Source organism: Periplaneta americana, chromosome 2 (genome assembly GCF_040183065.1).
Source record: "Periplaneta americana isolate PAMFEO1 chromosome 2, P.americana_PAMFEO1_priV1, whole genome shotgun sequence".
In the NCBI taxonomy this organism is placed as follows: Eukaryota; Metazoa; Arthropoda; class Insecta; order Blattodea; family Blattidae; genus Periplaneta; species Periplaneta americana.
The window spans coordinates 97117803-97135918 of record NC_091118.1 but is presented as its reverse complement, the minus strand read 5'-3'; the positions used below and the strand labels follow the sequence as shown (position 1 = coordinate 97135918).

Genomic DNA, 18116 nt, shown 5'->3' with positions numbered 1-18116 from the left:
CAATAAAGTTCGAAATAATGGAGTGTAATATTGAAACAATTGAATAATAGATATTCATTTGTTTCGAGATAACATCTTACTATTTTTATGTCTGGAGCTATTGCTGAGATAACAGTCACTATTTTTTGTTCTCATTCTCGATTTGATGTGCTTCATTCTGTAAAACAAACTTCTGTAGAAGTGATGCTTATTCGAATTTGGAACAAGATAATTTCGAAAATTCAGTTTGTCGAATACGTTTCTCAATATGTGTCTACAATATCTCAGCTTCAGATCGAGTTCCACGAGAAATTCTGACATTGGCGGGAGAAAATAAACATTGAAGATATCATTGTCTCTCTAATGCTGTTGCACAACGGGCAGTGATCAAGTTTCTCACGGAAGTAGCCAGTGGTGGTGAAATTTATGGAAGACTTTCAGAAAAACTGTCTCGTTCGGTAGTCTTGAAGTTGTTGCAAATCATTTGAAAATGAGCGCACTATAGCTTCTAAGATGTTACATGCTGCATTTTCCACGACTTCTTGAACGAACAAATTACTCAATAAGTTGAACTTATTAGAGAAAACGAACAAATAAGTGCTTGTGAATTACCCCGCGCCGTGGAGTCGTCGTGACCTAAGGTATCAATCATTCCTGGCTCGTATTATGGAATGAGCGCGGGTATATCCGATTTAGAAAATCAGCTACAACGGCTGAGAGGGATCATCATGCTGATCACACGTTACCCCTGTTTTGGTTGGATTATCATTCACCTCTGCTGAGGCATGTAGACGTGAGGCCAGTAGTCGAGTGGACGGTCTTTGTCCTTCATAAGCTGTCGTACCAGGGATAGAAGTGTCTGTGAATTGGCCAGTAGTAAATAACACCGAGGAAATGATTCACCACATATAAAATTTTCAAAATTGTGTTCAAGCTGATTACTAAAAATTTGACTGAAGATAACAAAGTAAGACGGATTGAACTTCATTCTCATCATCTTCAGCGCTAGAACCAAGAGAGTCACAAGTTCTTGGACAAAATCCTAACAAACAACGAGACTTGGTCCGCCAATACACTCCTGAAACCAAGAATTTTTGCAACAAATGAAACACATTACGATTTGGCACCACCAAGAATGTCAAAGTGAAGTGATTTGAAAAAGGTAGTAGTTATGATTCTTTGGTTCGTGGAAGAACTTGTATTAATCAACTTTCCTTTATACAGAGTGATTCAGGAGAAAAGGCAATTGTAAAGGAAAAACGTTCTATAAACATATGTCTTATTCTCAACGGTTTCCGAGAAACATTTTTTGAAAATGACAGGTATGAATCATCTTTTCTTTCTCCTCATAATTGCTTACATTGATGCAGACGCAACCAAAGCATTAGGTTGTATTATTGCTTTTGTCTTGTTGGTCACTTGCATGTGCGCACGTGTTACCGGAATGCTTGAAGGATGTTCCTTTGTCAACGCGAGGTGGTATGTACTTTCTACAAGTTAGGGCCCCTGCACATTCCGGACGGCTAGTGATTCAGTACCTCAATGAAATCTATCCTGGGCGTTGGATCAGTGGCGGTAGAATCATTTTTTGGCCTCCGAGGTCATCCAACCTTATACCATTAGATTATCATTTGTGGGGTTGGCTAAAGAGCGAAGTCTACCAGCGCAAAGTGCAAACAAGGGAGCAATTGCTTGCCCGCGTCTTAAATGCTTGTGATCACATTAAGAAATGTCCAAACCAGCAAAAATTAACAACACGGAATCTGGCTACACGAGCTGCAAAGTGCATCGAGGTTGACGGTGACATGTTAAAATGTTATGTAAAGAGAAATGGACAATTAAACACAATATACGGGCAACGATCTCTGAATTTACTATCATCTGCACTGTTCCTGTTCCTAATGGTTTCGATTGGTTTTCTCCAAAACCGTTGAGAATAAGACATGTTTATATAAGTTTTCACTTTAGGATCGTCCATACTAGAGATGAACAAAACTAACTGCCGCTTTCGCTCGCTGTGTTCGTTGCATATGTCTTTCGAGTCTCGTCTCGTCATTCTCGTGCGCTTCGAGTTTCGCTCATCATTCTCGAAATAGCATTTGGTCGGCGTGGAAAGATTTCGTAACTTTGAATAACATACATCATTGAAATAAATAACATTATAAATGTTTAAATGAGACAAGAAACAAAACAGAACAGTATCTTAGTTATCAAAATGTTCTGGTTCTATTATATGATATTATCTGTGGTTGTATAAATAGAAACAAAAAAAACAATTTTCAAATAAATTTGCATTTCTAAGAAACAGAAAACATAACGTTAATATCTTTTTATTTGAGATTGCACACTTAATCTCAAACATATGAAAAGAAAATTCCTAGCCTTTTAATAAAGATCTAGTAATTAAATAAAGACTGGGGAACGAATTGTTATACACTGAAAGGTAGAGATGATGTTTCAAATAGGCTACCTGATTGTTTATACATATACAGGATGTTTCAAAAATAGAGGGCATAATTTCAGATCTGTATTCCCCATATGTAGATAATACAAAAAGTTCATTACAACATGTGTCCGGAAATGCTTGGTTTCCGAGTTATGGCCTTCAAAACAGCGATATTCACCGGAACGTTTTTCTTCCCGCAGGTAGGTGTCGTGACAGAAGATATAAACAGAGGACACTCTGACAGTTAATTCCGAGACGAAGGATACATTGAGTGTTGTGTTTGGCGTCGTACTGTGCGACATGTACTCAAATCAGGTGGCAGAAGTGCACTTCATGTACGGTAAGGCGGACGGCAATGCTGCGCTGGCTCATCGTTCGTACCAGGAGAAGTACCCTGATCGACGGATAGGTAGAGGTGGCCCAATTGCTTGGCCTCCACGCTCACCTGATTTGAACCCTATCGATTTCTATTTGTGGGGCTATTTAAAATCATTGGTGTATTCGTCTCCGGTGCCTGACATGGAATCCCTTCGGAATCGAATTGTGGCAGATTGTGAGGAAATACACAATACTCCTGGAATTTGGGATCGTGTTCGCAGGGTCATGAGACATCGATATGAGGCCTGTATTCAAGCAGGAGGTGGACATTTTGAACATCTGCTCTAAAGGCAACTAACTGCGAAAAGAAAACCTTTCCGGTGAATATCACTGTTTTGAAGGCCATAACTCGGAAACCAAACATTTTAGGACATATGTTGTAATGAACTTTTTGTATTGCCTACATATGGGGAATACATACCTGAAATTATGCCTTCTATTTTTGAAACACCCTGTATAACAGTTTCCAAATAGATAAAAGTTCAATCTGGTATAAACAACTGTGGCGATTCAAGGCTGCTTGACATTCGGGACTTCGGAAGTGATCAATCTCGATGTCTCGACACACTCACAGTCTTTACGTCAACGACGCGACGACGCACAGTGGTTCCAAACTCAAATCTGACTGGACAAAAGGTATAAATGTTTGATCTTCAAAACAATATAAATACTGCAGTTCTATAATCCTAAATAGTCGTGTATCTACGATTCTTATTCAGTTTTCCATAAAAATTATTGTGGTTTGCGCAGGAGCAGGTAGAAGTCAAGTGTTCAGCACAGACATTCTCTTCTCGTTAGCATCGCCCGGCAAGTTACCTTCGGAACATCGATGTGTGAAGATATAATATATTGCCAATCCCCTTCGAGTTTCGATGAATAAAACTACAGGTATTTCCCTACATATTTAGTGCATGTTATTTAGTTATAATACTCATTAATACACAGAGAAGTGCTCCATGAAAATTTTTTAAATTTTATTTGCTGTAGCAGGCCCGCAAAAGCAAAGGCCACAAAAGGCCATTGTCAAAGCAGGTTCAGCATTTACATTCGTCATTTAGGTATGTAATTATAAAGGTTTTATAACCAACTTCAACCACCTTCTTCTTTTATTTATATTTTAGTGATGGTGGACGGAATTCTAAGAAGAGAACTAGTTGACATTTCGTGAAAAGAAAAAAAATATTTTAAGAAGATTAGCCTATGTGTTTGAGTATGTATTAATTAAAATGGTTCGGGAGATTCTGAGGGACATGATCGTGAATTAGTGCGGAAAAAAGTGCTGAATTCTGAATGAAACTTAAAGAGCAATGGACTAATTGCCTCTATGTATTATAAAATTTTCTTAAGGAAATACAAGGATTGGTTAAGTGTTAAAATTACTTTTTTTTAAAATAGACTGTGTCTAGCAACGAAAAAACAAAGATCGTCCACAAAAGCCGTTTCATGAATGTGCTGAGAAAAGTCAGAAGAGGAAGCTGAACCCTTTGGTGGAAAAACACTTGGTTGATGAGATTGCTCTTGTCGCAGAAATGGATTTAAGACCAACATATAGGTCTGATGCAGCAGAAATGGTAAAGCAAGTGTTAAGTTTTTACTCAGAAAGGGCCACGAAAATGAATGAAAGAAAAGAAAACAAGATCGCTTACGTAAAGAAATGGGACTTCTTGTCGACATTCCCAAACCATAATTTGGTACGACTAATGACGGGATTAGCGCGCGGAGGTTCTTCAGGTTTGGCATCAGAAACTACTGGCGTAGATGAAGGCTTAATTCGGTGATTTGGAACCATCTTTAAAACCAGTGGTCGTCATTTCGTAACTCGCGAATCAACCCCTTAATATACAAGCGGGGTGGAGAGGTAAGGCATGATTTCCCTCCCCTTAGCCAACCCTTGTTCATTAAACGTTAAGCAATCTGGATATCCTCCTCTCCTACATTTCCTTTTGCTGTGTATTGTGGGCTGCCTTTTATATGACGTAATCTTTGCCGACCACTGCTTAAAACAATCGCCAGTGGGAAAGTTTGAAAAAATACTGTTTGGGCACTGTAGAATTATACATCCAGAAATATAAGTAGTATTATATGCCACAAAGTGTACATAAAATACTTATCCATGGTGCGCAGTTGATAAAGGAAGCCGTACTTTTGTTGGGATGATGTCCGAGGAACCCCAAGAAGTCCGATATAAAGATTACAAGAATTTCAGGGAATAAGCTTATCACGCGCACAAATTTTGTAGAGCCGATACGACGATGGATTTGATGGAATTTCCTCTGGCCCGATGGTAAGCAATCTTCGTATCTAACCCCAAAAGAGTAGAAAAAGTTGTTGTAGACCTATTGAGACTGCTCCAGGATCACGATAGTGATGATGGTGATGATGATGATTATGTTTGAAAATTAATAGAGTTACAACTCTCTAAGATATCTGTAAATATTTCAAATGTAGGTTTATTTCACCAGAGTTAGCGGTTTTGTTAAAATTGTATTAATATGTAGGCTATTTTATTAAAAAAATTAAATGATATTTGACTCAAATCTACAACTGTTGTGTATTTTTAGCATCTTTAACACATTAAAATTAAATAGAAAATATATAATTCCTTTGTGATTTCGTTCCAATCCCTGCGAAAATCAGTTTTGTAAAATTATTATAATTCTTTAAAATTCAACCCCTGTGAAATGGTGGTTTATTTTATCCAATCGTAATCAGAGTTTACACGCAAATGCAAAATGCCAATTGTAACCTGTATACAAAATTGTGTGAAAATCTGTTAGAAACGAGGAGAGTTATTGATTTGTATTTGGAACCACTGTGTGACGTATAGAACATTGTCGTGCGGGTTTTCGGCTTTGCGGGCGCTATTAGTCTTGCTTTCTCGATCGTTGTTCATCTCTAGCCCATACTATCAACCTTCAACGTATGGCCCTTTCCACCTGAATCACCCTTTATTAACGAAGAACAGACATAGCCTAATAGTCTTTTGAAAGAAAAATTAAAAGAAGCCATAAGGTTCAGATCATTAGCCGTTTGGAACCTTAAGAAAAAGTTTAGGTGGCAACAAATTGCGCCGAATATCCTGGTGATGAAAGAAGTGAGGAAATGACTGCAGAACTAGTCAGATGTTCTTTCAGGAAGGAACAAAGAAGCTGCCTGATCTGTGGCAGAAGTGCATCGATAAGGTGGGGAACCACTTTGAAAAATATGCAGGGTTTGAATGTCTTGTGTGTTATGCATAGTTTATATATATAGCCTATCCCTATCAAGTACATTACAGTAATTTTATAGATTTACTTATCTTGTTTTTAGTGTCTAGCTTTGGCGGGCCACTAATAAGGGTTCAGCGGGACATGTGTCTGATACCTCTGATAAAGGACAAACAAGACAGGAAGACGGGTATACCGTTCATTTCAAAGGAACATAACTTCTTTTTTCCCGACGACAATTGAACCCGTGTTCACTGGATTTATAGTCGAATCGCTAGTACTTTCAGATGACAGAGTATCTCTATTGTATTGCATTGTTTTATCATCATCATCATCATCACCATCACCATCACCATCAGAGTGCAAAGCCATCATTTAAAACAATTAAGGACAAACATAATACAAGGTCTGCATTTTTAAGAGATAAATTTCTATGTCCTTTCTGGGAGTCGAACCCCAATCCGCTAAAGTGACAGTAAAATACGTTATCTATTTCAAATTTGAAAAGAAAAGCAAACTTCTTCGTTGTATTTTAGTTGCGTTTGTAGTTGTGAGAGCAGAGGTTGAAAGAAGTCGTTAAATAAAGAATTACCTGCCTTATATTCATCCTCGGCGCTGAGATGCCGGGCGGGCGGGCGGCCGGGCCGACGTGTTTGCACGGGTAGTACGCGCGAGGGCGCCGCAGCGTCCCCGTTATTGATTTTAATAACTGGAGTTGCACGAACCTGCGAGAGGAAATTATATTCCTATCTTCACATTGCGACCCTCTTAAGTTTGCCAAGTTTTGTGTAATTTGAGCTACTACGTGCTAAAACGGCATTACACAAATCCTCCAATCGTCGATAAAGGCATCGAGATCTACGTGATTGTCTAGCTTGATGAGCTCTCGGTGTGGGCGTCTTTGATTTTCAGTTTTCCTACGTGATCCCAAATGTTTATTGCTTCTTGCTGTGAATACGTAAATTCAACACCAAGCGTTTTTATACGGTCATATGAAAGGTGGTGCCGATCATTGTTTAAACAACGCTACGGTTCAGTAAGAGTTTTGATATTGCCTGCAGACTACGACTGTGGGTTTGAGTTCGATATAGGATAGGTATATTTATCAGTTTTCATGATAATAACCTATGGATGGTCGACATCATGTTAGCTCCTTATAACAGGATCTCACTATAGTTGGCCTAGTACTAGGTCTAAAGCTGAAGATAGGATAAAGAAAACTCCGACATGACTATAAAAACTCTCAATAAATAGAAGAGAAATAATTCTTTGTAAATGGTAGCTCGCAAGTCTGTAGGCCTACGTAGTTCACAACGTAACAGACTTTACCAATGAGATTGAGGTTCGTTCCTCGACATATCCTGTCAAATTTGTGAAGCAGATGTTCTCCGAGTACTTCGGCTTTTCTTGCCATTATCAGTTTATCATTCTTCCACATTCATTTGATCCCTTTTTCGCCAGTTATGAATTCTGTTTGCAGTTTAAAGGGCCATCGACGGTTGAGTGATTACCATGCTCACAGATACGAGGTTCATAGCCGGGAATTATGATCTTTAAAAGACGATTAGAACCTAAAGATGGATTTCTTCGTAAGGAAAGTAAGATTGGGAGCCTGATTCGTAACAGTGGCTTGATTTTTTTCTTTCGTTGCCGTGGCCAGGACAGCTTCACGACGACCTGCCACGTCAGACAAAACAGTAGATTATATTGTTAACAAACTTATTCTGTCTTACATAAACTGTATGTATTGATGATAATAATAATAATAATAATAATAATAATAATAATAATAATAATAATAATAATAATATAATAATAATAATATAATAATTGCTTATTTTAACTGGCAGAGTTAAGACCATTCGGCCTTCCCTTCCACTCAACCAGTATGATACAGAATTACTATACTGGGTGTTCATTTCAAAGTGTGTCATGACGTCACTGTTGATGAGTCAGCGATTTGAAGCGAGTTTCAGTTTTTGTGTCAGAGAAGTTGCCTATTAATCAAGGCGTTCAATCTGAACTTGAGAACGTGTACGGTATAACTTGAACGTCGTAGCAACAGATGGCGGTCTGTACGGTCTGTGTGCTACCATAACCTCTTTCGAACTGTGTTTTGCGCGGCCAAGTCGTACGCAGGATATTTATCATCGGTTGCGTACGGCAACATTTCACAATACAAATCAAATGCTCTGTGTCCATGTTGACCGTCGAAGTTAATGTCAACAAATACGTAAGCAATCGTCTTAACCCTCTCCCCATATCCCGACAGTAAGAAAAAACTCACCTCAGTAAATTTTGGAAACAGTTCACATTCCTGCCACTACCGGCATTACCGTAGCCTACGTATCGGTAAGTACTCTTCAGAATGCTAGGCAACTTCTCTGGCAGATATGTAATACACCTCTGCGGAAGTGTAGGAAGATTGAATTCTCTAGGCTCATCGACTAACCACGTGACGGCATACAGCGAGCCATGACACACTTTGAACTGAACACCCAGTATTGCTATAAACGAAATATTGCATATGTACATTCGTAAATTTTTGATTCCACATTGTCTTGATGTCTGCCAGTGCTCAATGTTTTCCACTACAAAACTAATTTTGTGGTATTCTTTTCTTCATTTTTCCTACGAGCTCACTGTTCTTCTTAACCACTAATTCAATGTTGTATTCCTTACACCAAAGTAGTGCACGGCATCCCCTTATCAATCTTCCTAATGGAATATAATCTAAAACTCTTTTCGTAAGTCTTTTAACAACATTCTTTCAATGTATTCATACCATCTAATTGTTTTTTTGTTGAATAGCATAATTTGTTTTAAGTTTTTTACTTCCATTTCATGTCTAATAACCTGAGGTATAATTTGATCTAGTCTAGATTGTAACGATATCTTGGCGTAATTCAATTTTATTGGCTTCTATTGTTTAAATGAGTTTCTGGTGTTATATGAGGCGTTTAGTTGCAAAATCAGATACATCACTAAAACATAATTTTTCAGTATGAAGGAAAAACGTTTGCAACCAATTCTTTCATCATACAAATCCATGTGATGCATCTGGCTTTGGAGCATAATAGTGCTTAGCAGTTGTAGAAGAAGATATGAAATATAACATTAACTCATTTTCGAAAAAAAAAGTGATGGAGCCTATCTGATTTTGCAACTACACGCCTCATATGTCAAGTTTCTACTTCATGACCTATTATGTTTATTAGTGTTGTTGAACGTAGTGAACATCTTAAAGAAAGTAATTATAGGGTAAAGGTTGCTAATACTGTGATACGAGTAATATTGTGATAGTTATTTTTGAGAATTTATTACAATTTTGTTGAGCGCGAGAAGGGCCGGTTTTGTGCAGCAACTTGTCCACGAACATTACCTTAATACGTTGATGCAAAAAAATCGATCTTCCTCTCGCTCAGTAAAATTGTAATAAATTCTAAAAAAACAACTATCACAATATTACCAACGTTTTTGCCCTATGGCTCTTTTCAAGCGCATGTTCAGAATATAAGATTCTTCTTACTTCAAGAACAAGGTCAGAAGGAAACACAAATTAAATTGCAGTACGTAAAACAATGACAATACCAGGAATTGTGTATGGCACTGAAAACCAGGCCTTGTCGAACGAAAATAAGAACAAACCAGAAGCAGAAGAAATTACCTTCTCACAAGGAGTTCATGGCTATAGCTACCCTTTATGGTTGTGTCAAGAATGAAGAAAACCGAAGTAGTTCCGTCTTTTCATCATCATCATCATCATCATCATCATCATCATCATCATCATCATCATCATCATCATCACCACAATGAACCCTTTAGGATTATATTTAAGTAAAGTACTTATGAATCGTAAGATAGATGGTCTTGCTACTTCTATCAACGATTCATTTGTATCTGATCTCTGCACTGCTTTGGAAAATATTCACTTTTGAATAGCCTATTTCTTTCCATGTGGTGTAAATAATTTCGTTGGTGTCCTTTAATTGTATTGATTGCACAAAGGTCTGTGGCTTATCTCTTTCTTTGATGGTCGAATGTGTTACTCTCTAGTCTGGTTACAGAAAGCGAATGTGTGCTGCGTTACGTTCGTGAGAATTATCGCATTTAAACCCACATTTTTAATTAGCTTGTAGAAATGCTGCTTTATGCCATATTATATGACCGGAATTTTGTATCGGTTGCAATTACTTTTAATTATATTTAAATCAGTTACTTAACGACGCTGAATCAAGTTCATGTTATCAGTCGTCAATGAAATTGGTGATACGGTATTTTATTGACATGGGTCCGAAGATTCGCTATAGCATTATCTGATTTTCGAATTACAGTTGGGGAAACCTCAGAAAAACAATCTGGATAATCAGTCCACGGAGAATTTGAATCCACATCCGAGACAAAGCATGAGCCCCGCTTGCTACCATAAACACACTATTGGCCTTCCAAAATGTATTTTATTACAACATTCGCCTTAAAATATTCTTTACATTTGATGTGTACGTAATTTTTGTAATCTCAATATTGCTTCCAAAATATGTTATATCAAATTGTCTTTTTTTTATTCATTATCGATTTTATACTTTTTTCCATATATTCCCGTTATCTTAGTTATTCAAGTAATACAGATTTTATTATTTTTATGTGTTCTTGCTTAGTTGGTAGGATTCAAACTGTAACTCGTGTTCTAATTTTGATATTAATATCTGATTATCTGCTTACAACATTGATTTAATTTTGCTTGTCGAGATAATTTTTATTTATTTCAGCATAACAAAAAAAAAAAACATTATTTACTACAAAAATATTCGTATAACATTGAAGTGTTGTATTTAAAACATTAATACCAGTCCCAACAGGGCATAGAGATATGAATATTATTTTAATAAATTGTGATGACTATAAATTATAATTACTTGCCAGATGATTTCACAAAAGCATGTACAAATATGGAACTTGTCACAAAATTAACCCGAGAGTTTTAGTTATAATAGAGTTCATTATAACATACTGACACATTTTCTGCTTACATTGCAATATGAAGTAAAAGCAATGAAAGAAGAAAAAAACATTCTTGAGAAGAATCGTTTTGTCATTATTTTGTGTATACATTCGAGTAAATGAACCTTTTAATAGTATTCTATTACAATGAATTTAATGAATATGTTGAAACGTAGTATTCTATACACCTATTCTCTACAATTCTTCAATAAATTCTGGTTTTAAAAGTGTAATGCCTTACATACAACTTCGTTATGTTAAATAAGATGTATATTTAGTGTTACCGGGTCCAATGTTTAGAAATAATGTTCCTTTTCTTCGGAAGAGGGCCCGCAGGCAAGCACTGTAATCTTAGGCTTACTGGGCAATCTCCTTAGATTTGTATGTTTGTTGAAGTCCATGTAGGAACGCTCTTTAATCGTATGATTCACTATACGGTGCCATCGTATCGATTCAGCCACAGCATCCAGTTCTGACTGGAGACCGTACCTCCGCCTGCTTGTAAAGTAATTCTGTAACCTCCTCAGATCGATGACATGTGTTTGGAATTCATGTGCCTGAATCTGCTGTATCCTCAACAAGAAGCCATGCCGCCGTCAATTCCACGACTCACCAAGACGCCATCTATCCGAGGGAGCTACACTCCCCCGATCTAATGGCGGTCCGCTTATTCAAGTCCCTGCGGCTTCTCTAGATATACAGTATGTGCAGCTCCCGCAGACAGATGCTATCTATAGACGGATTCTGGAACCACGTCCGCCACGTCCTCGTCAACCTGTAGGCGTAACTATTAAAGATGATTAATAAAATGATATTAATGAAAACGAATTGAGTCCGATGTCCAACGCTGAAAGTTATCCAGCAATTCTGCTTCGAGTGGTCGAAGGAAAACTTCAGAAGAAACCTCAATCAGATAACTTGTCCCATCCAGAATTTGAACCCGGGCCCGCTCGTTTCACGGTCAATCTAACCGTTACTCCACAGCCGTGGACTAGAAAATGTTAAATAATTTGATAACAAGCATATATTCAGGAACTACTGCTATATGCGATTTATATTTTTAACTAAGTTTCAGACATGAACGCTGGTATGAAGAAATAATGTTAAAACAACGACTACTGATGGCTAAAACTTTGACATCTTGTTTCCCAAAAGAAGCATGCTGCTACATACAACCTTGTAATACTGAGCCAGTGATGTGTCGAATTTTCTTAACATTCTGTGCAACAAAATGCACTTGAAAACTATAGAATTCTACGTGAGTCTTTCGTTCTGATTCAATAGTAGTGATTAATGTTGGCCTCGTGGTCACAGATTTTCGCTCCTTGCTTCAAAACCAGATAAAATGTTAGGGACTGAACTAAAGTGCTGCAGAAGAGCGCTTAGAACCGGTTTGTATTCGACTGGTCGGAGAACAACCGGCGAGGTTGAACATCCAACCGAATATCCGCTTTTCAAACGGTTGCGCCTAATGTTTTACAGGGTAGACAGAACACCAGGCGCAGCTCACCATACAAGAACTCTGGTAACATTTTCTGACTACACAAATGGAGTAACAATTGAAGGAAATTTATTTTTCCTAATTAAAAAAGTATTAGCTTGAAATAGGCCTGTAGGCTAATTGATTGGATACTTTGATACATATATCTCCATAACTAATATATAAATCAACCAATGGACACCGGTAACAACAAAGGAAATAAGCATAATGCATAGATAAAATATGACATGTAAACAAATACAAGACTGAAATAAATTACAAAATAGAACAGCAAGTAAGTACACACTTACTATTGTAATGTTCATACTTTAAACTTAAAATGCATAGGTTACCTGTAAAAGAGTAATTGTTAATATAGCCTATGCCTTTTAATTATTCTAAGTGGATAAATAATTTTTAAGGATATAAAAAAGTTATTAACAAAAATAAAAACACTCTGAAGCTATAATGATTGTAGTTTCATGATTTGTTGCTTCTGACGATATCTGAATGAATGGATGGATGGATGAATGAATGAATGAATGAATGGATGGATTAATGAATGAATGAATGAATGGGAAGAGAAGAGGAAATATCAATTGAAAGGTACAAGATTATAATCGCGTCCTTCCAACGATTCCTGAAACTCATGGATGGCTCAATGTCGTCTGTCTTTCATGATCCAGAGCCGTCCACCCGAAAAAGACTCGGACATTCGTTAAACCGAACACCGGATCACTCCGACGGAAGAGCTTTGCATACTATCTATAGCGCCAGGCGTTCTGTAGCAATATAGCCTATCATTTCTATTTTTCGTAACCGGTTGTGCACGACTCTAGACTGAACATCTTTAACAAGAGGCTTATTTATACAGTAGCAAAAGGAGTGACTGTATTTTGAGGTTACTTTAGGCTGGGCTCACGCTTATCTAGCAAAACTGCTTTTGCTGTAACCGAAAATAATTTTTACTTTCCCAAAAAGCATTTTGCTTTAAAACGTTTTTGCTGGAAACAACATAAATCAATCTTGCAATGGCGGTGGAAGATGCTGTGGTTGTGATGTTTTGCCACTGGATGGACTCGGGTTGAAATTCACTTTGCTTGTCGGGTTTGGGCCTGGCTCAGGCGTTAAAGAAACTAATTTTTTTTCGCGAATTATGTACTGATTAAAAAAATATTACGAAGATTTTAATACATGCACGATTTAGATGTCCACTCAGCATCCATCCAGAACAGTAAACTACCGGTACGGTAAGTTATTATTTAGTTCGACTTCGTATCGTAATGGCATTTGTATCGTCTCTACTATCATAGACACAGAGCATTGATTATTTATTTTACCTGGCAGACTGGTAGATTACTCTTTTTCATGCTCCTACTGGAGTGACATCTCACATCTTCATCAGCTGTACCTGACCCCTTTGGTCTCTGGCCTCTGCTCTATCTGCTCTGCATATTCCAAGCGCATGCGCACAACAAAATGTTTTGCCTTCAAACAATGGTCAGTGTTTGTGCGACGAGCAATCCCAACTCTGCTCAAACTTGCTGCATCGTGCTGTATAGCGTTTTTGCTTTTTGCTTAATCATGCTTAAACTTACTTAATCGGTGCTATACATCGTTCTTGCACTTTGCTCAGTCATGTTTTAAACTTGCTTAAACATGCTGTACAGCGTTTTTGTATCGTGCTAGATAAGTGTGCGGCAGTCCTAATTAATCATTGAAAAAAACATATTTGAGCATGTTTAAGCAAAAACGTTTTCGCTTAAAGCAGTTTTGCTAGTTAAGTGTGCTTCCAGCCTAACTGTACAGACAGCTGCTTGAGACCCCTACAGAAATTTTGTAGACTACACGCTGCGCAAGTGAGACAGAGATGTTGCCGTACTATCACGGCGTTCCCACGTATATTATTATTATTATTATTATTATTATTATTATTATTATTATTATTATTATTATTATTATTAAGTCACGTACACTGAACATTTGAAACAAATGTTGAGTATCGTACACAATAGTCTACTCATTTTGTTGCACTACAAATTGAGGATGTCAACCTAACAGCAGAGTATAGCGCCATACGCACTTTTTAGGGCGATTACATTTTCTTCATCTACAGATGTTCTTTTATCATTTGACGAAAAATGGTTTCAATCCTAGTTAACTAGATGACACAAAACAACAGAACGATGTGACGCGCCACGCCCTCTCAGATGGTCAGTTGGCGCAGGTTGTATGTGTGTATTGCTTGGCTTAGTGAGTGGTTGTGTAAAGCCATGGAAAGCAGCAAGACTTCTGTGGTTTTACGTCTTTAATGCATTTCTGCATATTAGAGATTCTAAGAGTTACATGTAGGCCTATACATTTTTTGGAAACAGAAGGAAAAAAGAGCGCTGATTCTGTTATTTCATTTGTGCACCTAGCTCTAGTGAATTTCATGAAATCTCATCCCTTCAAGAATATTGTGATGTTCTCTGATGGTGCAGGGAACAAAATAAAAATTTCAAATTTCTGTCATTTATCTCATGGCTTTCTAAAGTATATAATGTGAAAATTTTGCATATATTTCCGTTAAGAGCCCATAGACACTCGCAATGTGACAGAAAGTTTGGACTATACAGCATGAAGATTAAGAAAATGTCAAATGTTGAGACTGCTAAAGAGTATCTTGAAATTATTTCGTCCTGTCGCGAGATACCGCAACCATTCACGGTGTTACGGGACAGCTCCGATTTGAAACACTGATCTGAAGTAATGAGTATTTATTTTCTGAAAAAAAAAAAAAAAAAAAAAAAAAAAAAAACGAAAAACAAAAAACTAAGCAATCTATGTTTCAAAGCCAGAAATACCGTCAAATATTTTGTGAGCTTTCAGGAAAAGTATCAATTTCTAAGAACTACTTTAATGTGTTCAGTGAGTTTACATTTTGGAAGAAAGACTATGAATCCAATGAAGTGAGGAATCTAACCTCGCCTTTAATGAAACGTGCTCCCCATAATCCAGCTAAAGAAAGGGATATTAGAGATTTATTTCCCTTCTTGAATGAAGAAGCAAGAAGTTGGTACGAAGATGTACTGGAAGAAGCAAAAGAAGCAAGCCTTGCTGTTGTATCCGAAGACGAAACGTCTGATTCATGCTAGAGACCAAAAGTGAGTTTGCTGGGTGATTCCAGTTTTTGTAATAATTTCATATCATTAGTAAGATTAACAGTGACTATTATCTCATTTGGAACTGTACAAGTGAAGATGTATGTTAAGCTTATTTATTTCTATTGAACTCGAATATGAACAAGCATGTTTAATGTTTATGTATTTAGGAGTAAAAGTCAAATAAGCTCATTTCTCTCAGTTTAGCTCAGTATAATTATAATATTTCAGTCAAGTTTATTAAAATTCTTGTGACTTAAATGAAATTAAAACGTTCACCTTGAAAAGGGCGTATGTAGATTTGAAAAGAAACTTGTCTTATATCCCCCTTTTGGTACTTTTTAAATTTATTTTCCTGTTCTTGATATAGTTTCAGTCATAATATGTAAGATATATATATATATATATAGTCATATAGGCCTACAGTAATTGGTACATACAGAAAGTCAATTAACTTTTAAACTCATTTATCTCGGAACATCATTTTCAATTGTACGCCCTTGTTAGGATGATGTCCTCAATTAACAAGATAAATTTATGTAGGCCTACTATTGCATTAAAATTTGTTGTATTGTGACAAGTGGCCCTTAAACAGATTTTTAGATAGCTATTCTTAAATGCAAATCTTTTAATCATAAACAAGCTAGTTAAGAATGGAGTACTATACAGTAACGTGTGAAAAATGCTTTTAACAGTAGTATGAGTAGTTTACGTAGAGATTATTATTATTTTTTTGGTCGTATAGAATTATGTTTTTACCGTTGGTTATTAATGGAGAAAAATTCGCTCCGGCGTCGGGATCGAACCCTTGACCCCCAGGCTACTAAAGGAAAATATCAAAGGAGAAGGATTCGATCCGATGTTGTGGATTGGGCCTCGGCTTAGCTCAGTGATTAGATCGCCCAATGCGTAGAAATAGGGGGTCCCGGGTTCGATTCCCGAGGTCGGAGCGAATTTTTCTCCATTAATAAGCAATAGTATGAGAAGTATTTTCAACGCTAGCTTTCAACTATTTGCGCCTGTTGTCTTTTGTTATCCACCAAATGTTACACGGCAGCAATCGCAACGGATCTATAAAGCGGTTCAAAGTCATGCCTACTTTTAAAAGTGAGTTTTGTTGGTTAAGAAACGTACACAAATTAAATTGCTTCAACATCAATTTTACTGATAACTATATGAAGGAATTAAGAATCGAATTTAATTTAAAAAAATAGGTGGCAACCTGGTTTCAATCGCTAACCTCTCGATCTCCAGTCGAATGCTCTACCAATGAGCTATCCCACCGCTTGGCTTTAACGAGATAAAGTATCATGTTAGAATAAAGAGTAATACAGCATTGAAGATGTGGGAACATTGTTTCTATAACATTATTGACGAACGGCTGTATAAAAATAGTGTACGATGTTAGAAATTATTTTATTTTGCCCGAACGGTTGCTTCACTCGGCCTACAGCCTCTTTTCACAAATATCCCTACTCACATAATATAATAATATTTTAACAACCGAGTGAGGTGGTCGAGGCGCTATCGCCTCCAACTCGCTTTCGAGTGTTGGGAACATAGTCTTCGGTTTTAGTTATTTTAGTCTTTCAAATATGTTATGAATATTATTATTATTATTATTATTATTATTATTATGTTTGTAGAAACTCTAAATTGGAAATTGACTATTAGTCGGTGAAACAAAACGATTTGAGAAAAGTTCGTAAGATCGGTCGTAAAAATTGAGAAATTCATACTGGTTTCATACGTACAGTTCTTGACTGTGATGTGGCAATGATGACGACTGCAAGAGATTATTCAGTGTCGATAATAAAATAAAACATTGGATTGATAAACAAGAAGACAAGATAAGAAAATAAAACATTGGATTGATAAACAAGAAGACATTGGAAAGTGGACATTGTTGTGGAATAGCATACAAAAAGCCATCGACATAGTTGAGGCGATAGCGCGTTTTCCTGTGGGTTCAGGGTTGCTCTCGGACTTGGGTTCGATTCGCACTGGGGATGATCACCTAGTTGGTTTTTTCGGAAGGTTTTCCAAGCTATAAGGTGAATGTCAGATAATGACATGGCGAATCCTCGTCCCCATGTCGTCAAATACAATCTCACTATCACCAATTCCATCGATGTTAAATAACCTAATTTTTTATACAGCGTAGTTAAATAACGACTAAAGAAGTAAATATTCGAAAGGAAACCATTAAATTCATTTTATAATTTATTATCTCCAATAATTTTGTCAGTATGACCAAAATGCAATAGTGGTGCCAATTTGTAAGTCAGGGTCTCGCTCAGATACAAAAAATTACAGACCGGTCAGCCTCACCTCTGTGGTTTGCAAACAGATGGAACACTTGATTTCAACTTATCTAAGGCAGCATTGGGATGACTCAAATTGGTTACGTAACTGTCAGTATGGATTTCGGGGGGGCTGTTCATGTGAGAGTCAATTAGTAACTATGTCAGGATTTAGAAGAC

At 36.9% G+C, this 18116-nt stretch overlaps 1 protein-coding gene across 1 annotated transcript in view; it reads left to right on the top strand.

Moving 5' to 3' along the window:
- sfl (N-deacetylase and N-sulfotransferase sfl) overlaps positions 1-18116 on the top strand; it is a 953010-nt gene that overhangs the window by 59367 nt on the left and 875527 nt on the right. The window lies entirely within an intron of this gene.